Source organism: Neovison vison, chromosome 2 (assembly GCF_020171115.1).
Source record: "Neovison vison isolate M4711 chromosome 2, ASM_NN_V1, whole genome shotgun sequence".
NCBI classification, from domain to species: domain Eukaryota; kingdom Metazoa; phylum Chordata; class Mammalia; order Carnivora; family Mustelidae; genus Neogale; species Neogale vison.
The window spans coordinates 107,294,263-107,314,770 of NC_058092.1; the positions used below are offsets into that span (position 1 = coordinate 107,294,263).

At 45.3% G+C, this 20,508-nt stretch overlaps 4 non-coding genes across 4 annotated transcripts; 2 read left to right on the forward strand and 2 right to left on the reverse strand.

Moving 5' to 3' along the window:
- Positions 1-6,923: 6,923 nt before the first annotated feature.
- TRNAE-UUC lies at positions 6,924-6,995 on the reverse strand. The gene has a single exon. It is a non-coding gene; the product is annotated as a tRNA-Glu (tRNA).
- A 3,619-nt stretch (positions 6,996-10,614) lies between these two features.
- TRNAV-CAC lies at positions 10,615-10,687 on the forward strand. The gene has a single exon. It is a non-coding gene; the product is annotated as a tRNA-Val (tRNA).
- Positions 10,688-14,721: 4,034 nt separating this feature from the next.
- On the reverse strand, positions 14,722-14,795 carry TRNAN-GUU. The gene has a single exon. It is a non-coding gene; the product is annotated as a tRNA-Asn (tRNA).
- Positions 14,796-15,381: 586 nt separating this feature from the next.
- TRNAH-GUG lies at positions 15,382-15,453 on the forward strand. Its single transcript has one exon. It is a non-coding gene; the product is annotated as a tRNA-His (tRNA).
- Positions 15,454-20,508: the final 5,055 nt, after the last annotated feature.

The window sequence follows — 20,508 nt, forward strand, 5'->3', positions numbered from 1 at the left end:
CACACCTTAAACAAAAGTAATTCAAGATAGAGCACATACTTAAATGTACAATATAAAATTATAAAATTTTATAGAAAAGTAGGGGGAAAATGGTCAGGGTTTAGGAGTAGGCAAAGGGTTATTAATTTTGGCACCAAAAGCACAATCCATAAAAGGAAAGATGGATAGATTGGACCATATCAAAATTAAAAACTGTTGCTCTACAAAAGATTTTGTTAAGAGAATGAAAAGACAAAGAGAAAATATTTGCAAACCATATATCCACAAAGGACTCATCTCTAGAATACAAAAAGAATTTCAAAACTCAATAATAAAATAACAGACAACCCAATTAGAAAACGGACAAAGATATGAACGTATATTTCACCTGAAATGATATAAAGACTTCAAATAAGCACATGAAAATCCATTCAACATCACTAGCCATTAGCAAAGGCAAATTAAGACCACAATATCACTCCACACCTATCTGGGATGGCTGAAGTTAAAAATATCAAATGTTGCTATAAATTTCATTGTATGCTCCTATAAAATTCTTAAATGTTGCTTAAATATGTAATTAGCTACTCTATTCTGGCTTCCTACTAAAGGTAAATCTTATGACAGTCAAATACATGTTCAAATTCTAAACTTGCCTCATTCTGATTTGACTGGTAATCAACCATAAGGATAATCCTTATATAATATTTTTAGCAATTAAGCATAACCAGAAAAGCTAAGATAAAGTTACATTTATCATGGTAGAATTGTCAAATATTCTATTATAAAGTTATCTTTTACTAATAGAACATTCTACTCAGATGACTCTGGCACAAACATGCTATTCCGCTAAAGGTCTGAGAGCATAAATAGCATCTTTCCTTGGGGGTACCTATTTTCCCTTCATTCAAAAGGCTCTACCAGTTGTGAATTTGTTGAGCATCTGTGGCTACTGTGATTCAAGTCTGACTTACGTTCACTCAACTTAATGTTTCTGCCTTTATAGATCAAGTAAAACTCTAAGCTACCCATCTATTTCAGACACTGATGAGTCAAATGACAAAAAGTGCTGAGCCATTCTGATTAGTGCTTCAGGTCTGCTATCCATCATATTAACTGTGGTCAGCTTGTCTTTGATGATTAATTATTCACACATGACCCTCTCAACTCCATCTCCCTATTATCTCCATTGATTTCAGGGATCACAGTTCACTGGCAGTAGTAGTTCCCACTGTCCTTTCCAAAACAGCCACCACAGAGTACTTTGAGGATGCAGACAAAGCCTTCTTCAAAGTAGTGTTCTTCTTTATCTTTCCAGAGGATGTAGATTGGAGTGAATGAGTTTGTCTTACATGATAAATCCACTCTAGCATCCTGATCTCCTTAAGCTTAGATACTTTCCTCTGTAATATACCAAAGAAATTCTGGCACTTGAACTTCATTTACAATGGGCCACTTTTTGGTGCAAGTTTTCAGTCAACCAAGCAAGTGAGCAGTGAGAGCCTCTTGAGTAAATGTCTTGCTACCGCATGCCATGAACTTCTTAGAAGTTAGTTGGACAGTTAGGTAGTCAGGGTCAGGGTCCCGAAGAAGAAAATATGGAGTCAGGACAGCAAAAATAAGGTAGCACTAACATCCTGTTTTGCAGCTTAGACAGGACTACGCTAGCATTCTGCTTTGCAACCTTTGCAGAAATGACTTCTGCAAAACGTCCTAAAATAAGACAATTAACCACAAAGCATTTGTCAGTATCACAGGCAAGGGGCAGTTAAGACATAAGCCCCCAGATGTCAGCAAAAAATACCATCAGCACAGAGACATTAACCTGATCAGTAGACAGATACATGACCAAAGCCCTGATTGGCACAACTCAGCACAGCCTGATTGCTCAGTATAGTTCGGCAGAAGCACTCATAAAAACCCCTAAACTTAGGAACTCCAAAGGCAACCCTCTCGGGCTCCCTCCCTCTCCAGGAGCTTTATACTATTGCTCAGTAAACTTCGCTTTGTTACCTACCATTCCTCATCCAGTCTACCTCTTCATTCTTGAAAGTGATGTGACCACTAAAGGTGGGAACTGTGGGCACTAAAGGTGGAGAATTCCTGCAACAAACTGTCAATGTTCCCTGACATCAGGACCCTTAATACCTTCAAATCTAATCAGGTCTAAATCAGGTCTAAGACCCAATTCCAAACAATCCAGAAAAAATTCTGAGAATCCATATGTAGGCTTATGTTCTTCTGGAACCACTTCGCTTACTATAACTCAGTTCTAACCAAGGATATCACTACAACAGTGTTATATACAATAGAACAGCGGCACCTCGCAGAGAAATAGTACTGGGAACTTTAGCAAATTGGATCTCTGCCACCATGCTACTTTCTTGTGATTTCTTGTGTACATACACATGTACACACACACACCTCCAACACCACGCACCTTACTCCCTCCTGCCCATATATTGGATCAGGCATTTGCACTGACCAGTTTTTCAAGAATTTAAAAATAGAGCTACCCTACAACCTAGCAGATTCCATTACTGGGTATTTACCCAAAGGATACAAATATGATCCAAATGGGCACCTGCACCCCAGTATTTATAGCAGCAATGTCCACAATACCCAAACTATGGAAAAAGCCCAGATGCCCACTGACAGTTGAATGGATAAAGAAGATGGTACACACACACACACACACACACACACACACACACAGTGGAATATTACTCAGCCATCATAAAGGATAAAATCTTACCATTTACATCAGCGTGGATGGAACTGGAGGGTATCATGCTAAATAAGTAAGCAAAATAAGTTATATAAGCAAAATAAGTCAGTCAGAGAAAGACAATTATAATATGGTTTCACTCATATGTGGAATTTAAGAAACACAACAGGATCATAGGGGAAGGGAGGAAAAAATAAAATTGCATGAAATCACAGAGGGAGACAAACCATAAGAGACTCTCAAGGCACCTGGGTGGCTCGGTGGGTTAAGCCTCCACTTTTGGCTCAGGTCATGATCTCAGAGTCCTGGGATTAGACCCCACATTGGGCTCTCTGCTCAGCAGGGAGCCTGCTTGCCCCTCTCTCTCTGCCTGCCTCTGCCTACTTGTGATCTCTCTCTCTCTCTCTATCTCTATCTCTCTGTCAAATAAATAAATAAAATCTTAAAAAAAAAATAAGAGAGGGCACCTAGGTGGCTCAATGGGTGAAAGCCTCTGCCTCCGGCTCAGGTCATGATCCCAGGGTCCTGAAATCAAGCCCCGCATCGGGCTCTCTACTCAGCAGGGAGCCTGCTTCTCCTCCTCTCACTCTCTGCCTACTTGTGATCTCTGTCTGTCAAATAAATAAATAAAATCTTAAATAATAATAAAAAAAGAGATTCTTAACTATAGGAAACAAATTGAGGGTGCTGAAAGGGAGGTTCGTGGGGGAATAGGGTAACTGGTGCTGGACATTAAGAAGGGCATGAGTTGTAATGAGCACTAGGTGTTACATAAGACTGATGAATTACTGGGGCGCCTGGGTGACTCAGTGGGTTAAAGCCTCTGCCTTTGGCTCAGGTCATGATCCCAGAGTCCTGGGATTGAGCCCCACATAAGGGCCTCTGCTCAGCCGGGAGCTGCTTCCCTTCCTCTCTCTCTCTGCCTACTTGTGATCGCCGTCTGTCAAGTAAATAAATAAATAATCTTAAAAAATAAAGAAAAAATATCCTTTTATTAAAAAAAAAAGACAAAATGAATTATTAAACTATGGGTGCATGGGTGGTGCATTTGTTGGGCTGCTGACTCTTGATTTCCACTCAGGTCTTGGTCTCCTGGTCAAGCAATCCAGCCCTAACTCAGGCTCCACACTCTGGGTGGAGTCTGCCTAGGGTTTTTTCTCCCTCTTCCTCTGTCCCTCCCCCTCAAGCCTCCAGCCCCCAGCCCGCCTTGGGCTGGCACGCTCTTTCCCACTCAAATAAATAAATAAATAAAGCCCTAATGAGTGGAGTATTGGTAGATATAACTGAAATATTTTCATCTGGGGCTCTAGAAATAAAGGTAAAACTTGTCTACAAGGTAGTTTTCTTGTATTGCCAGAATTTGGCCATTTGTAACTCTGTATCCTTCCTCGGAAGGCAGGCTTGGTGTGCTCAAAACTTGTTTCCAACTCTTGCTTTCTTCAGCTAGCTTAGACCTATTTACAGGATTCCTTTGGAGTCCTCCCAGGACACAAATGATGTCTTTTATACTGCTTACATTTTCATGCAAAACTCTTCAGAAAGAGTACATTAAAGTCTTTAAAAAAAAAATCTTTATCCAGTTTCTGAAAGGACATTTTTTTTCTTTTTCTCTTTTTTCATTCAGATATAACTAATACAGGGTATTACATTAGTTTCATCTTCCACATGTGAGGCAACCTCTCTCCACTACAGTGTCTCCACCCCTTCCTGAATACAGAACTTTTTGCTGTGTCCAAATTTAGGGCATGTGACATGCAAAATTCAACCAGAAGCAATGACTTCAGAAAGAACTAAGGCAATGCTTCAGCCATACGAGACCTCAGCCCTGCAGAGGCCCCTGCTTAGGGGCCATATTGCCTTTCCCTGGAAACAAGGGCACAGGATTTTCACATCCTGGATTCAGAAACCCACATTTCAGTCATAACTCCCAATTTAGAACAAAGCACAAGTTGAAAGCTTTTATCCCCTGGACCTTGGAGCTTCTGGAAGCTTCAGAAGCTGGGGGACTTGCACACTCTGAGTCTTGGGAGAGCTCCTTGCAAGCCAAGAGCAGTGAGACTCCTTCCCTCCCCACTTTCCCTTCCCTTCCCTTCCCTTCCATGACATTGCTCTGCCAGGTCATTCCTCTCAACCTGCAATGACTCTGTCCTGCCTTTCTTTTAGAAATAGAGAATCCCTTTGGCTTCTGTCACTTTGGTTTTTTTTTTTTTTAATTTGATCAAATTTTAAGTCAAACACTTTAATCCAGACCATGTTTTGAACAGCTCCATAGCCAAGGCTGAAGGTCTCAAGGGCATTTGGCTGTTGTAAAATGGTGGACATTCCACCCAAGTCAGTCCTTGATTACATGCTTGAACTGGCCAGAACACAAGCCATGAGAGCAAGTGTTAATTACTCATATCACAGGCCACCCCCAAGTGCAGGGCCAAGGTTCAGGAAACACAGACTGCCATGCTGGCTCTACTTTCTCCTCTTTTGGCTTTGTATTATTTGTTTTGACGTAGATAATGATGTTTTATAAGGGTGCAGTTGTTACTTCTAGCTTCTCAGTAGCTGCACTATCTATTGTCTTGCCTTGTATGTATGTATATATGTGTGGATGTATGTGTGTATTTTTTTTTAAGATTTTATTTACTTATTTGACAGACAGAGATCACAAGTAGGCAGAGAGAGGGGGGGAAGCAGGCTCCCCGCTGAGCAGAGAGCCCCATGCGGGGCCCAATCCCAGGACCCCAGGATCATGACCTGAGCCGAAGGCAGAGGCTTTAACCCACTGAGCCATGGGTTACATACACACATGTATGTGTGTATTTATGCTGACCCAGAGGTCACCAAATAAATTTTACTCGGGATTAAAGAAACTGTAACAGACAGAAGCAGCCTTAAGTCAAATGAATTTTGTTCCCTTGGTTGGATCTTCTTACAGGAAAGTATCCTAGAGGGAAAGCAGGCAGCAACTGCTTTTGTGAAAGACCTGCATGTATCCATTTTCTCAGGGATGTCTACAGAAATCTAAGGAAAAAATATCAAAGGCATCCTTCAACTCCTCTAAGATCCTGGAAACAGAAATTCAGTCACTACGCCACTTGGGGACAAAGCACAATTGAATACAAGCCGCAAATTAAGTTGCCTGTGTCTGCTTGGACTCAGACTACAGACTGAAGTCAGGACCAGCTCAAGGCCAGGACAAGACTAAGCACCATCATCACAGGGCCACCACCTACCTGACAGCACCAACACAGACAACTCTGAAAAGCTCTTGAAAACTCTCCCCTTCTGTTTGAAGAATTTTCCACCTGCTCCCCTCACCCTCCCCCCAGAGGAAAGGATTCTTCCCCATTTGTTCGGCCAGGACCCTTTCAGATCACTGCAGAGCACAGAGAGCCAGAAGGGCAGGACCTAAGGGGGAGCTGCACCTCCCTGAAGGGTCTGTCCTGGGGTGGGGGGTTCCAGAGCTCAGGCTGACCCTAGACCCCCTGCCCACCAAAGCCACCAGAAGGAGTCCGGAAGGGAAGTGGTTGCAGAGCATGACACCCTAACCGTGTTCCTACAGCCACAGGGCACACCTGGCCTGCACCTTCCAGGAGAGGCAGTAACACTAGGTCTGCCTGAAGCTTCTCTACAGTCTGAGGGCAACAAGTGTTTGGTTCCTGAAGGGACGAGAGAGGCCTCCTCCAGAGGACAAGCCCTCCCCTTAGCCTTGGAGGAGAGGTCCTGCAGAGGCTGGTTTTGAGGGACATTGTCCAGAAAAGGAGAAACAGTGGCCTAACCAATTATCTTGAGATGTCTGCAAGGTATTTTCAAAGGGTGTCTAGACTGAATATATGGAAAGAGAGAAAGTAAATGTAGAAAAATGCTAACTGGTGCACTGAGGTGAGGGATATAGGTTATTACTATTCTTGCAACATTTTTTTATATTTCACAGTTCGTGTGTCGCTGGGTTTTGTTTGTTTGGTTGGTTGGTTTTGTTTGAAGGAATGAATGGAAGTTCCAAGTTCTCTTTAAATGGAAATTCCCAAAGTGACACCATAGGTTTCTGAAGTAAGTGGATTAAGACGAGTTTCTGTCCAGGATCATCCCAGCTCTCTTCTCCCACCGTGGGAGTTGGCACAGACCCCGGGTCCTGACCTCCTCGGCATTTAAAGGACTCAGCGCGGAGGCAGAGGCTCTCACCTTTATGAAAGATTTATGCATCTAGGGTCACTGCAAAATAGCATTCCCTGACCGGGAATCGAACCCGGGCCGCGGCGGTGAAAGCGCCGAATCCTAGCCACTAGACCACCAGGGAGCTGCCAGTGCGTTGTTTTTAGGAAATACAAGTACCTTCTGCATTAAATTGTGACTGATTCCTGTCTGCCTATTCCTCTGGGTGACGCACGCTCCTCTCAGGAATTGACCTCTAAGGCCATTCGCTCCCTGGTCTTTTAATAAAAAGAGCCCTATAAGAAAGACCTCACGCTGTGTGAGACAACGGTCGCGCCCCGAGCCCCTTCTGGTCCTCAAGTCCGGGCACCAATCCCGGCCTGGCGGCCACTCATACCCACCCTAGGGACGCGCCTTCGCGAGGCGGCCGCGCGCCAACACCAAGTTGCAAAGAGGACGCGGGAGCACGAGGCGCCCGGCGCGACACCCCGGGGTCCCCAACATCAGCCGGTGGACTACGGAGGACGCAGCAACCCAGGCGGCGCGGTCCGAGACCGCTTTCAGGAAGCTTCCGCGGCCGGGAACCGGACCCCGGGTCCCGCCCCACTACAACCCGCCGCCCTGCGCTTCCCCGCTGCTCTCCACGCTCGGCCCGAACAGTCTTCTTCGACGCCGGCCTTTCTCCCGCGCCACACAGCCGCTGCGTCCGAGTCGCGTTTCTTGTCTCGTCCGCCGCGGTCCCGGAGCCACACATTCTCCCAGCGGCCCGCCTGTAGCGAACGACTCTCCCGATACCGGCGGCGAAGACTCCGGGCCGGGCCGCCTTGGAGCCTCTTCCAGGGCTCTGTGCGTCCAACGAGCCTCTCTTCGGGGTCGACACCGAGGAGCAGGGCAGGGGCAGCGCGGCCCCTCTCGTTGGGTCTGGAATCCCACGCGTCTTCCCTTTCCGCCTACAGAGAAGCTCCAAGAAGCGCTCAGTTGGGTTTGCGGGAACCCAGCGTCAATGACGCTAGTGTGTTAGTTTGTGGTCCTCGAGGGCTGAGTGCCCTTCCTTTCTCCTGTCCACGAGAGACCGCAAAGGGTCCTCCGATGCGACAGTAAGACGGTGAATCCTCTCCACTGCCTGGGCGGGGGAGGAGAAAAATAGAACTTGGAGGGAAGGAAAGGGAGGAAAAACTAATGAAATTTCGGGATGGAATGATCTTTTGGAACTCCGGTCGCTGGTGAAGATGAGGCAGTCCAGTCACATCCTCAGCTGCATTCTGAGCCAAAGAGAAGAAGACAGCACTGAGGGCAGTGTCCAGTGAGTGTGCTGCCTGCACTTCCTCAGGGTGGGAGCGCTTGAACTCCGAGTGTGGAGAAAACTCGGCAAACACTGCACTAAGAGGAGCAACTACTGGAGAAAGTGGCACATTTCTTCCCCCAAACGTTTTAAGCTTACTTCTAAAGGAAAACGAGAGAGAAAGAGAGAGAGCGCATTTCTCAGCATTTTCGCCTGTTAGCACTTCACTCTGAGGTAAACGTGAAAAGCCCTCCAGACACCGCTTTCTGTGAAAACGCCTTCACCTCTTTGTCTCTCCTAAGTTAAAAATTGCACTCTGCGACCTGTTGAACAGGGAAACTACAAAAAGCAAATTAAAGGAAGTTTCAGGTATTGTTAAAGGTAAAACGAAATAGTTCTTCAACAAATGCTGTTGGGAAAACTGGACAGCAATATGCAGAAAAATGAAACTGGACCACTTTCTTACAACATACACAAAAATTAATTCAAAATAGATGAAAGACCTAAAGGACAGGAAACCATCAAAATCCTAGAGGAGAACACAGGCAGAAACCTTTTTGACCTCAGTAGTAGTAACTTGTTAGTAGACACATCGCCAGAAGCAAACCAAAGCAAAAATGAACTATTGGGACTTCACCAAGATAAAAAGCTTCTGCACATGGAAGGAAACAGGCAACAAAACTAAAAGGCAGCCTACAGATTGGAAGAAGATATTTGCAAAGGACACGTCTGATAAAAGGTTAGTATCCAAAGTCTATAAAGAACTTCTCAAACTCAACACCCCAAAAACAAATAATTCAGTTAAGAAATGGGCAGAAGACATGAATAGACACTTTTTCTCCAAGGAAAACATCCAGATGGCTAACAGACACATGAAAAGATGCTTGGCATCACTGATCATCAGGGAAGTACAAATCAAAACCATGATGAGATACCACCTCACACCTGTCAAAATGGCTAAAATTAACAACACAAGAAACAACAGGTGTTAGTGAGGATGTGGAGAAAGGGGAATCTTCTGCACTGTTGGTGGGAATGCAAACCAGTGCAGCCACTCTGGAGAACAGTATGGAGGTTCCCCAAAGGGTTACAAATAGAACTACCCTAGGATCCAGCAATTGCACTATTAGGTATTTACCCAAAGGATACAAAAATACAGATTCCAATGGGTGCATGAACCCAAATGTTTATAGCAGCATTATCAACAATAGGCAAACCGTGGAGAGTGCCCAAATGTCTATGGATTGATGAGTGGATAAAGATGATGTGGAATGCAATGGAATATAACCCAGCCTTCAAATGAAATCTTCATATTTGCAACTATGTGTACTATACTAAATGAAGTAAGTCAGTCAGAGAAAGACAAAAACCATATAATCTCACTCATATTTTGGAATTTAAGAAAGAAAGCAGATGAACATATGGGAAGGGGGGAAGGAAGAGGAAACAAACTATAAGAGACTCTAAGGATAGAGAACAATGGGGGGGCCTAGATGGGTAATGGGTCTTAAAGAGGGCACTTGTGATGAGCACTGGGTGTTGTATGTAAGTGATGAATCACTGAAATCTACTCCGGAAACCAATATTGCACTGTATGTTAACTAAAACTTAAATTTAAAAAAAAAAAAAAAAACTCTTCAAAATGAATCTCAAGACCGATTAGGGAGAAATCGAACAATCCTGAAATTTGAATGGACTCCCCCTGGGTTCTGAATAGATTTATACTCTTATCAGGTCTTCAAACGAGTTCAGTACTGGCCAGGAATGGTGAGTTGGCCTGTATGGTGTTGGATATTTTAGAACAGGCAAACGTCCTAACACGTAGCCTTTGCTAAGATATCGCCTAAAACAACGTACAAGCATGATTAAAACGTTGGGCATAAGTTAGTCAACTAGAATAAGTGACAGCGGCAGGAATCGGAAGGACCGCCGCTGCCCAGAGGACCGCGGAGAAGCGCAGAGAGAAAGGGCCGGGGAGGGCAGAGCGCGCAGGGCAGGCAGGAGGCCGGGCAGAGCGCGTCCTCCGGTTCCTGGGAGGATTCCTGGCGCCGAGCAGCGGCCACGAGCCGAGAGCACCCACCGCCCCGCAGCGAAAGGGGCCACCGACAGACCCAGAGGGCGGGTGACCCCCGGCCGGGTGGAGGGGGCGCCTGGGGCTGGGACGCACGTGACCCGCCGCCTCCGGGAGCTGGAGAGTCGGCGGGGCGCCTTCGGCACCGGGGCGCGTCGTTCTGGATCTGGAAGCCCTGCGTTTGATGCGGATCCCGAAGCCAGACTGACGGCGGCCCCCCGGCTCTTCGCTTCCTGGGGGGAGACGCGGGATCCCAAACCGGCGCCGCAGCGGGGCTGCGGCCCCTTTACCTGGAGGGTCGCGAGGGCTTTCAGGGGGCTTTTTGCACTTAGGAAAGAAGGTGGTGGGCACAACAGTAGGGGCAGGACGGAAGCTGTTCAGGCTCCGGCATGAGACCCCACCGCGTGTTTCGTTTCCGTAGTGTAGTGGTTATCACGTTCGCCTCACACGCGAAAGGTCCCCGGTTCGAAACCGGGCGGAAACAACAGCCTTTTGCCCCCTAGTCCTCGTGTTGACAACACACAAAGGAGGACGCTTGGAGCCAAGGGGCAGGTAGCGTGCGCAGCCTCATTTTCCTTTCAGAGAAACAAACACGAAGCTAGGCTGCAGCTCCCTTGCTTCCCGAAAGCCTACTCCGCACTTGACAACCTGGCCTCGTTCGTCCGCTGCCGGCCTCGCTGGAGAGCGGGGGCCACAACCAGTCAGGCAGGCCGAGAAGGGCACCGGGGACAAAGCCCAACGCACGTTTCCTCTACCTCCAGAAACCCCCTAACCTGCTCCTCTGGCGCCTCAATCCGCCCTACAGGCGGACAGGCACCCGGGCTCGGAGAACCGACCACGTCCTCCCGGAGCCGTACACTTGGCTTTCCCGAGCCCAGCCCGCTGGCGCAACAGGTGGATTTGCCTCCACAGAACCAAAGAACACGAACTGCACCTGGGACTCGTCGAGTCGGCGTTTCAGGCTCCACCCGATGAGCCCACGGGGGAGCCGAGGAGCCCTTCAGGTGCCATCATCAGGACAGCCCTTGAGCTAGTTGGGAGGCCACTAATAGAGGGACTCTCTGCTCCTCACCCGCACCTTACTCATCGGGAAACCGAGGCTCACCAAGACAGCATGGCCTTGGCTCTGCCACACACAGGGGTAAAGCTAAACTAGAATGGAGCACTGACCAGTTAGCTTGGGGTCAATCAGGGAGCCTTGGGCCGCTGGGAATTGACCCCATTTTTGTTCTGTCCCTCTGGTAAATCCAACTTTTACTGCAAAGGCCAAAGCAGAGATCTTGCAAGGTCTACTGACAGTCTAGTGGCTAGCATTCCCCTCTTTGACAGCCACTACCCAAGTCAAAGAAACTCTTTTCCCAGCTTGCCAGCATGAAGAAGCCTATTCTTAATCCCCAAAGGTAGGTGTGTCCCAAGTTCCAGATGCAGAGAGCCCCTTCTCTGAATCCCTAAAGTCTGGTGAGGCCTGGTCCGAGGGTCCAGAGCCATCTCCCAAGCAGGGAGAGGTGAGATGTTATGTCTTGTTATCCCTTTACCTGGTCCTAGCTGCAGTCTGAGTCCAACCAGACACATAACGATTGGTGTGTGTTCAACTCTCTCAAGTGGAGTAGTGACTGAGCTTTCATTTTCATGACCCCAGTGAAGCCCAAGGATGCTACCAATGAGGTTTTATACTTTGTACTTGCTTTCCTGCTGAATCTGTAACTCAGAAGGGGAAAAAACGGTTTAGCCGTGGGTAAATTAGTGGTCTCAGTACTAGGTACAAGGGAAAAAAATTCAAGATGTTAGTAAGGATAAATCTCAAGTACTTTTAACAAATCAAATAATTTTAATAAATGAGGGGTAGCTCAGTCAGTTAAGCAATTGACTTTTAATTTCAGCTCAGGGTCATAATTTCAGGGTCATAAATAGGGCCCATGTTGGGCTCCACTGCTCAGCAGGGAATCTGCTTGAGATTCTCTCCCTCTACCCATTCCCCTGCTCCATGCGCTTTCTCTCTCAAATAAATAAGTACATCTTTTTTTTTTAATTTTAATAGTTGACATATTATGACATAGAAAATGTTTAATGTCGTGTCATTTTTTTTTTTCATGTCATGTTTCTCAAGAGAACTCCTTGTATACATCAGACTGGTGTAATCATTTTGGTCTAAAAACTGCTCTATGCTGTCTTCCCGATTTTCTGACAACTTAGAAAATATTGACAGCATAGTATTCTAGTTTGTACAAGTCTTGGTTTAATTTTCTCCTCAGAATCCTAATGACACTGAACATCTTAAATTACCTATCCTGGTTTTATTGGTCATTGACAAACTGTAATTCCAATAACTAACTTTACACAATTTAAAATTATGTGTTCCGGGGTGCCTGGGTGGCTCAGTGGGTTAAAGCCTCTGCCTTCAGCTCAGGTCTTGATCTCAGGGTCCTGGGATCGAGTCCCGCATCAGGCTCTCTGCCTGCTGGGGAGCCTGCTTCCCCCTCTCTCTCTGCCTGCCTCTCTGCCTGCTTGTGATCTGTCAAGTAAATAAATAAAATAATTTAAAAAATAAAAATAAAATTATGTGTTCCATTAAATTAAATATACTGGATACCTAACATATACCATATAATATCTTTTAAGTGAAGATTAAGTTTTTAAAATTCTAGAAATCATCATAATTAATTATTCCACTCACAAACTTCAGTAAATGTTTTAGGTATAATCTAATACATAATTCCAACATATATTTCTCTACTATGTGTCAGCTCCCTTTGAGATTTTAAGATCTATTAAGCTCTTTAAATGATATTAAATTGAATTAATGTGTAATCTTTGCCTGGACAATTTCTAATTAAAAGAGAAATAACAGGGGTGCCTGGGTGGTTCCATTGGTTAAGCATCTGACCCTTGATTTTGGCTCAGGTCATGATCTCAAGGTCCAGAGACTGAGACCTGCATCATGCTCACTGCTCAGTGGGGAGTCTGCTTGAGATTTCCTCTCCCTTTGTTCCTCCCTGCTGCTCTCTCTCCCTGTGTCTAAGATAAATAAACAAATCTTTAAAATATATATACAGAGAGAGAGAAATAACAAAATACTGTTTTTAATATAATGTTGCTGCATATTTTTATAAATTATAGAGTGGCTACAGGTTAACAGGTTGATAGGAAGTGTGAATACCTTTGGGGGTGTTGGTACAGGTGGTCATCATTGTCATTTTAGGAAGTATAAAATACATGCAATGTCTGCTCCAGGAAGTAAGGAGTTGTTACTGGAGGCCTGGTTTTTCCTGGAGTGCTTGTTTATAGAAAATATCTTTAAATGACTGGAAGGGAGTCAACATGGAATTCTATGCTTCCTTCCCCCAAAAAAAGTCTTTCAAATATGAAAGTGAATAATGACATTTACATACAAATGCTGGAAGACTTCATCACCAGCAGACCCACAGTGCAAAAAATGTTAAAGGAGTCATCCAGGAAGAAGGACACTGATACCAGATGGGACTCTGCATATAGCCAAAGGAATGAAGGACAACAGAAATGATATTGGCATGGGAAATATTTTCATTTTTCCTTATTATTTAATTAATAACTATCATTTATTTATTACTTATTAATTACTTATTAATTAATATTTTATTAATTTTTTATCCTTGTTATTTAAATCTTGGGGGGTGCCTGGGTGGCTCAGTAGTTTAAAGCCTCTGCCTTTGGCTCAGGTCATGATCCCAGGGTCCTGGAATGGAGGCCTGCATCCTGCATGGGGCTCTCTGCTCAGCAGGGAGCCTGCTTCCCACCCCCCTGCTCCCACCATCCTCGCAGGCCTCTCTGCCTACTTGTGATGTCTGTCTGTCAAATAAATAAATAAATAAAATCTTTAAATCTCTGAAAACAAGGAACAGATTAAACAAAGGTATTGACGATGGACTGTGAGGTTTATAACATGCAACATAAAATGCATGACAAAACTAGCATAAAGACAGGTAAAGGAAAAATGTTAAGCGATATGAGTTGACTTAAAGGCCAACTGCGGTACATTACTGATGTATGCAGCTATAAAGCCTAAAGCAGTTGCTGAAATAACAAAAGAAAGATTTATAGCTAATAAACTAACAAAAGGAAAAACATGGAATCATGTAGAAACCATGTAATTGCTCTTCCAGCATTCTTCTGTAAAGATGTGTACAGTGTTAGCTGCATAGGACCAAGGTATTATTTATGATACTAATAGCATAAAACCAACTTAATTTCAAAAGTAAATGGAAAGGGTTAAATTAATACTAGCACAAACAAAGAAGCTTCATTGTCAAAAGGAATTCAGGTTAACAACGATGACTCTACTCATGAGGATTCCTGGCGACCTGTTTTCCTCCTGAGCTCTTCTGGATCTGAGGATCCGTGACGATTTTGGCTTAGGTCCTTCTCTTGTACACAAAACACTTAAGGACCGGAGGGTGATAGAGGCATTTCTCTCCCTTTAGGTGAGAGGATGCACAGGGTAGAAACAACTGCAAACACTGTCACCTTCTAAAAATACCACCTCGTCCCTGGGTGGGCTCGAACCACCAACCTTTCGGTTAACAGCCGAACGCGCTAGCCGATTGCGCCACAGAGACCAGTGAAAGCGCGCCTCCTCAACAGAGAGCAAGCACACGCACTCAACGCTAGAGGGAGCTAACCCACCTTTGCAGGACAGCCGTTAAGCCTCCAAAGTCTCCGAAAACCCGAAAGGTGTGTGTTCGTCGCGTTTGAAACACGTACGTTGGGCGTTTCCAAGGGCAGTCAGCATTCCACGCCGGTGACCCCCGGGCCTGAGGCAAGAGGGGCCCAAGAGAAGCGGAACGCCTGGTGGCCTCGCGTAATGGCTCTACCAGTTGCTTCGCCTTCACCCGCCTACTATCTGCCCTGCCGTCGCCCCACTCGGCTGCGGTCGGCGGGGTAGGAGCCGGAGGGAAGGATGCGGGGATCAAGAGAGGCAATGTAAGGAAGAGAGAAAGAAATGGGAGAGGCATAAACGCTGCAAACTTCCAGGAGATCCCTACAGATGCACGGGCTGGATGCAGTGGAGATGATAAATGCATAAGAGGGAGGGAAACAGTACGAGTACCTGCAGTTGACCGAGAACAAAGCAGCGCGGTAATTGGAATGAATTTGTCAAAATTAGTAGAGCAAGCTCTCGGCTTGCCACCCCGGCTGTGGCGCGCCGTGATCGTATAGTGGTTAGTACTCTGCGTTGTGGCCGCAGCAACCTCGGTTCGAATCCGAGTCACGGCAAAGCTTCTGTTTTTCTTTGTGTCTCAAACCGCACGAGCCGCTCCCCTTACCTACAAGGCAAGGGGCCACGCTTTGGGGGGACAACAGTGCAACATGGTCAGTAGAAGAGAGGAGAACCCCAGGCGTGCTCCACGTCACCATTTAACAGAAAATGTCTAAAGATGTGATGTGCAAGCTCTCAATAAGCCCTGTGTATCTCTTCCTCTAAGGAAATGGTCTGGTCATATCGGGGGCTTTTCTGGTGGAAATATTTCACACATGAGTGAAACTTTCGTACACAAAAAGAGCAGATTTTGGAGAGTCTGCAATACACTCCAGAACTGTCCTGGTCTACGTTGGACTCTCTAACGCTGGATAGCTAATTTTTATCCTAGAAAAGGAAAATAGCAATGTGTGTTCACAGAACAAAATGCCCAAATAATTAAGGGACAGCTATTTAAATACTGAAATGCTCAATTATCACCACGATCAAGACAGAAATTTTCTATCAGCCAGGCACGTATGGCTCTCTGATACACTTTCCAGTTAATGGCTATCCATCCCTGCTATTTTAAACTATTCTGACGTCTACCCCCACAGATTAGCCTGGTCCTTTCTTCAAATTCACATGAATGAATATACACTTTTTCTATCTAGCCATTATCAAGCAACATTATGGTTTTTATACATGTTATTGCCTTTGTCACACTTTAATTCTGGTGTTAAAGATAATGATGCTAGTGTGATTGTAAGTATCGTATTATCGTAAAACTAAAGACAAATGATAGATATTTGAGTGATTTCAATCTGCAGCATTTGAGGACTCATACAAATGCCATTCTACAAGTCACTTGTGTATATGTGATAAATGTCCATTGAAGGAAAGGGAGCCATGGACCAAAACACACACGCACGTCTCCAAGGAGAGCAAGACCACCGTTCTTCTATGCTAGAGGTGCTAGAACGGAAGAATGGAGAGGAACAGTGAGGCAAGTCACAGAAAAGTGGAGTTTTTATTGCCACTGAAGAGTGCGTCCTCCTCCATCCTTCCTCCTGTCTCCAAAGCCCTCCCGGGGATGGACCAGTCGATGGAAACCACGTTGAATAGCGGTCCGGTGTGCAAAGTCTGGGCTCCTGCAGCACCCGCTGTCACGTGTGTCTTCTGGGCCATAAGAGCGACCCCCACAGGATAATCCTGCGCTTTCGGGAGGAGCGGTGGGAGAGACGCTAACTGGGCCAGCTCCGTGAGCCGCGCGTGTCTCTAGCGGATTCCAGGCCCGTCGAAGGGCTGAGCCAGGAGCACCAGCACCGAACCAGTTGCGGGCTGCCGGAGGTTCTCTCTCCTCCCTTTGTTTGGCAAACATGGATCCAATTCCCTCCGCAGGCCCGGGAGAGGCGACTGGGTCCTTTCCGCGGGTTGGAGATGGGTGGGTGGGAGGGGTGGCGGCTTCCGGTTCCCAAGAGCACAGAGGGAACGGAAGACGAGGAGGGAGAGGGGGGAATCCGGGAGAGGCGAGGCTGGCTAGCGGGGGCAGGGACCGAGAGGGCGCGCTGGGACCGGGAGCCTGAATGCGAAGGCGGGTCTCGGGCCCCAACGTTTCTGGAAGGGGAGCCTCCTTCCGACTTGGCCCCAGAGGGAATGTAGAGGACTTCGGGCGACGTCCCCCGTCCTTTCTCACCATTATACGCCGCGTGTAATTTCTTCGGCAGGTAGTCGCCCACGAACCTGCGAGAAATTTCACGACTGGTGCGGAGCTCGATGGGCAGGGTCCCGGCGCAGGAGCACCCACAGACACTTCGGCTGTAGGAAATGAGCCGAGTGTACCTCTGGCACCTTTTGGACAGGAGGCGTTGTGCAAGAAGAAGTTACATCATGTACTTCGGTTACGAAATAGGTGAGCCAGGGGGATGAGGGAGGAGAGCCAGGGGATGAGGGTTGGGGACCCAATAGGAGGAGGGAGAAACGCACTTGACCCAACCAGCCTCGGTGTTTCCACACAAACCCCAGCGCTGAAGAGGCCTTTGGCTCTGTGCTTTGGAGCTATGAACCCGTGCCCACAGGCACCTTGTAACGTAGGCGTGAGGCAGCCACAAATGTTTGTCATCAAGGTCTGGAGTAGGAGATACATGAAATTGTTGGATGGTCAATCCTGGGGGCCTGTTGGATCCATCCCAGGACCTTCTAGAATTGGTCCTGGATGGACTGTGGGTGAGGTACCTGCCCTGGATGGGCATGAGGAAGGGGAATGTGTAAGTGAGGTAAGTGTTCAAATATGACAAGTGTGAGTTTGTATGCGTGTGTTTGCATGATGCGTTCTCAGGGTTTTTTAAAGTGCCAACTAAAAAAATGCCGTGTACTATGGAGGAATCACTGGAGATAGCCTTGGGAAGAATATAATTCAGAAAATACAAAAAAAAAAAAAAAAAAAAGGAGAGGGAGAGGGACACAGAGGCGGAGACCAAGGAAGAAAATACCTGTGCAACAATATAGGCAGACTTTCCCTGGATCCAGTAAACATCTGTTGCAACTAGGGGAAAACTGTGTTGTAAAGATTTCCAAAAGAATCATTTTCACTCAACGCTTGACAGGTTTGAAAGATAATTTCTGAATCTTCCTGGGACCATAGAGTATGCTAATACCATCATTCCCACAAGTACAGGAGCCTAATGGATTCTCCTAAGAGCATTTTAGAAGTGTTTTCTGTGCATTGTCATTGATAGCTCCCCAGAGTATTTTTATTTTGAGAATATGTCACAGATTTTTTAATTAAAACTTTTATAAAATTCTAGGGGCACCTGGGTGGCTTGGTGGGTTAAGCCTCTGCCTTTGGCTCACGTCATGGTCTCAGGGTCCTGGGATAGAGCCCCACATTGGGCTCCCTGCTCTGCAGGAAACTTGCTTCTCCCTCTCCCGCTTCCCTTGCTGTATTCTCTCTCTCTCTCTCTCTCTCTTTCTGTCAAATAAATAAATAAAATCTTAAAAAAAAAAAAAAGTTAGGGACACCTGGGTGGCTCAGTTGGTTAAGCGGCTGCCTTCGGCTCAGGTCATAATCCTGGGATCAAGTCCCACATCGGGCTCCTTGCTCAGCAGGAAACCTGCTTCTCCCTCTGCTTCTGCCTGCCACTCTGTCTGCCTGTGCTCACTCTCTCTGACAAAAAATAAATAAATAAATTAAAAAAAGTTAAATCACAAGCTGAGAAAATATGTTAGCCATATTACTTTAAAATGTCTTGATTATTCAAATATATGAAGATTTAATAAATCAGTTAATTTTTAAAAACTAAAATAAAAGGCAAAATATTCAGTAGATTTTCTTTACAAAGTGAGGTATCTTTTTTTTTTTAAGATTTTATTTATTTATTTACAGAGATCACAAGTAGGCAGAGAGGCAGACAGAGAGAGGAGGAAGCAGGTTCCCTGCTGAGCAGAGAGCCTGATGCGGGGCTCGATGCGGGGCTCTGGAGGCAGAGGCTTTAACCCACTGAGCCACCCAGGCGCCCCACAAAGTGAGATATTTGAATGACCAAATGTTATATGAAACATTCTTGAGGGGTGTCTCAGTCAAATTAAGTGTCTGACTCTTGAGCTCAGGTCAGATCTTGATCTCGGGGCTGTGAGTTGAAGGTGTGGAGCTTATTTTAAAATATATATTCTTGGGGCACCTGGGTGGCTCAATGGATTAAGCCTCTGCCTTTGGCTCAGGTCATGATCCTGGGGCCCTGGGATGGAGCCCCACAACAGGCTCTCTGCTCAGCGGGGAGCCTGCCTTCTCCTCTGCCTCTCTGCCTACTGTGATCTCTCTCTCTGTTAAATAAATAAATAAAATCTTTAAAATATATATATATATATATATATATATATATATTCTTGATATTTTTATTTATTTGGGAAATACAAATTAAAATATAAGGAGATAATATTACCCACCTTCCAACATGGCTATATATAAAAAGAATTAGTACAGCAAATGCTGATAAGACTGTGGAACAATTGCAACTGTAGTTACTGTTCAAAACTATTCTAGAGGACTGTTGGCAGTTTCTAATAAAGTTAAACTCATACCTACTCCATGACCCAGCAATTGCAGTACACCTATCAATGCGCAAGTACATAGAAAGACTGGTACAGAATATTCAACAAACACTAAGAATATTGATCAATAATACTAACTAATACCAAATAACACCAAAGTTTCTCCAATAATACCAAAATCAAGTTATGTACCTATCAATCTGGATATATTTAATATTAATTTAATATTTGCCATATTAATAAATATTTGCCATATTAATAAAAATATAATTTTTATTTACACTTCTTTTGGCAAATGCAAAAAATGAGCATTCATTCATTTGAATTTTGAGAATAAGCAATAGTAACCTATAGCAGATAGACTTCAAAATAATAATTACCTAAGTGAGATAGAGTATGAATTACCCGGAAAGGAGCTCAACCTATACTTCGGGGATGATGACAATTTTTCATAACTTGATTTGGGTGATGATTACATTTGCCCACATTCAACAAATTGTACACTAAAGATTTGTGATTTTTTACTCAGTGTGAACTATAGTTCAATAATTTACTGTTTCCATAAAAATTAGCAGATGGCAGATGGAGACAAGCTGTCATGTAGTTGTCATGACAACTTGTTTGCATTTTATTGTAAACACAGAGACCTGTTCTCATTTAGTGTTAACCCTCCCCGCAACACACACACTAATACTTGAAATATCTTTACCAGAAAAAAAGGCTATGTGAACACTATTTCATTCATGAAAGCTATAGGCCAGTCTCCTTGAAAGCCATGAGAGCTATAGGCCAGTCTCCTTGAAAGGTATTTCGTCTTTGGGGATATCTTCTGCTCAGTAAGGAGACAAGGAAACTTCCAAGGTTCACTTTGGTCCGCCACCCAAAGGTTTGTACACTGTGGAATTTATCCCTCTTCTGACTGCACCTGCCGTGGGACTAGCAGGTGTACTCGGCTCCTAAGTATCCTGTGTTCTGACGGCAGCTAACTAAGGCTCGGAGCCGGTGCTGGGATGAAAAGCAGCCCAAAAGATTGGTTTGGCACC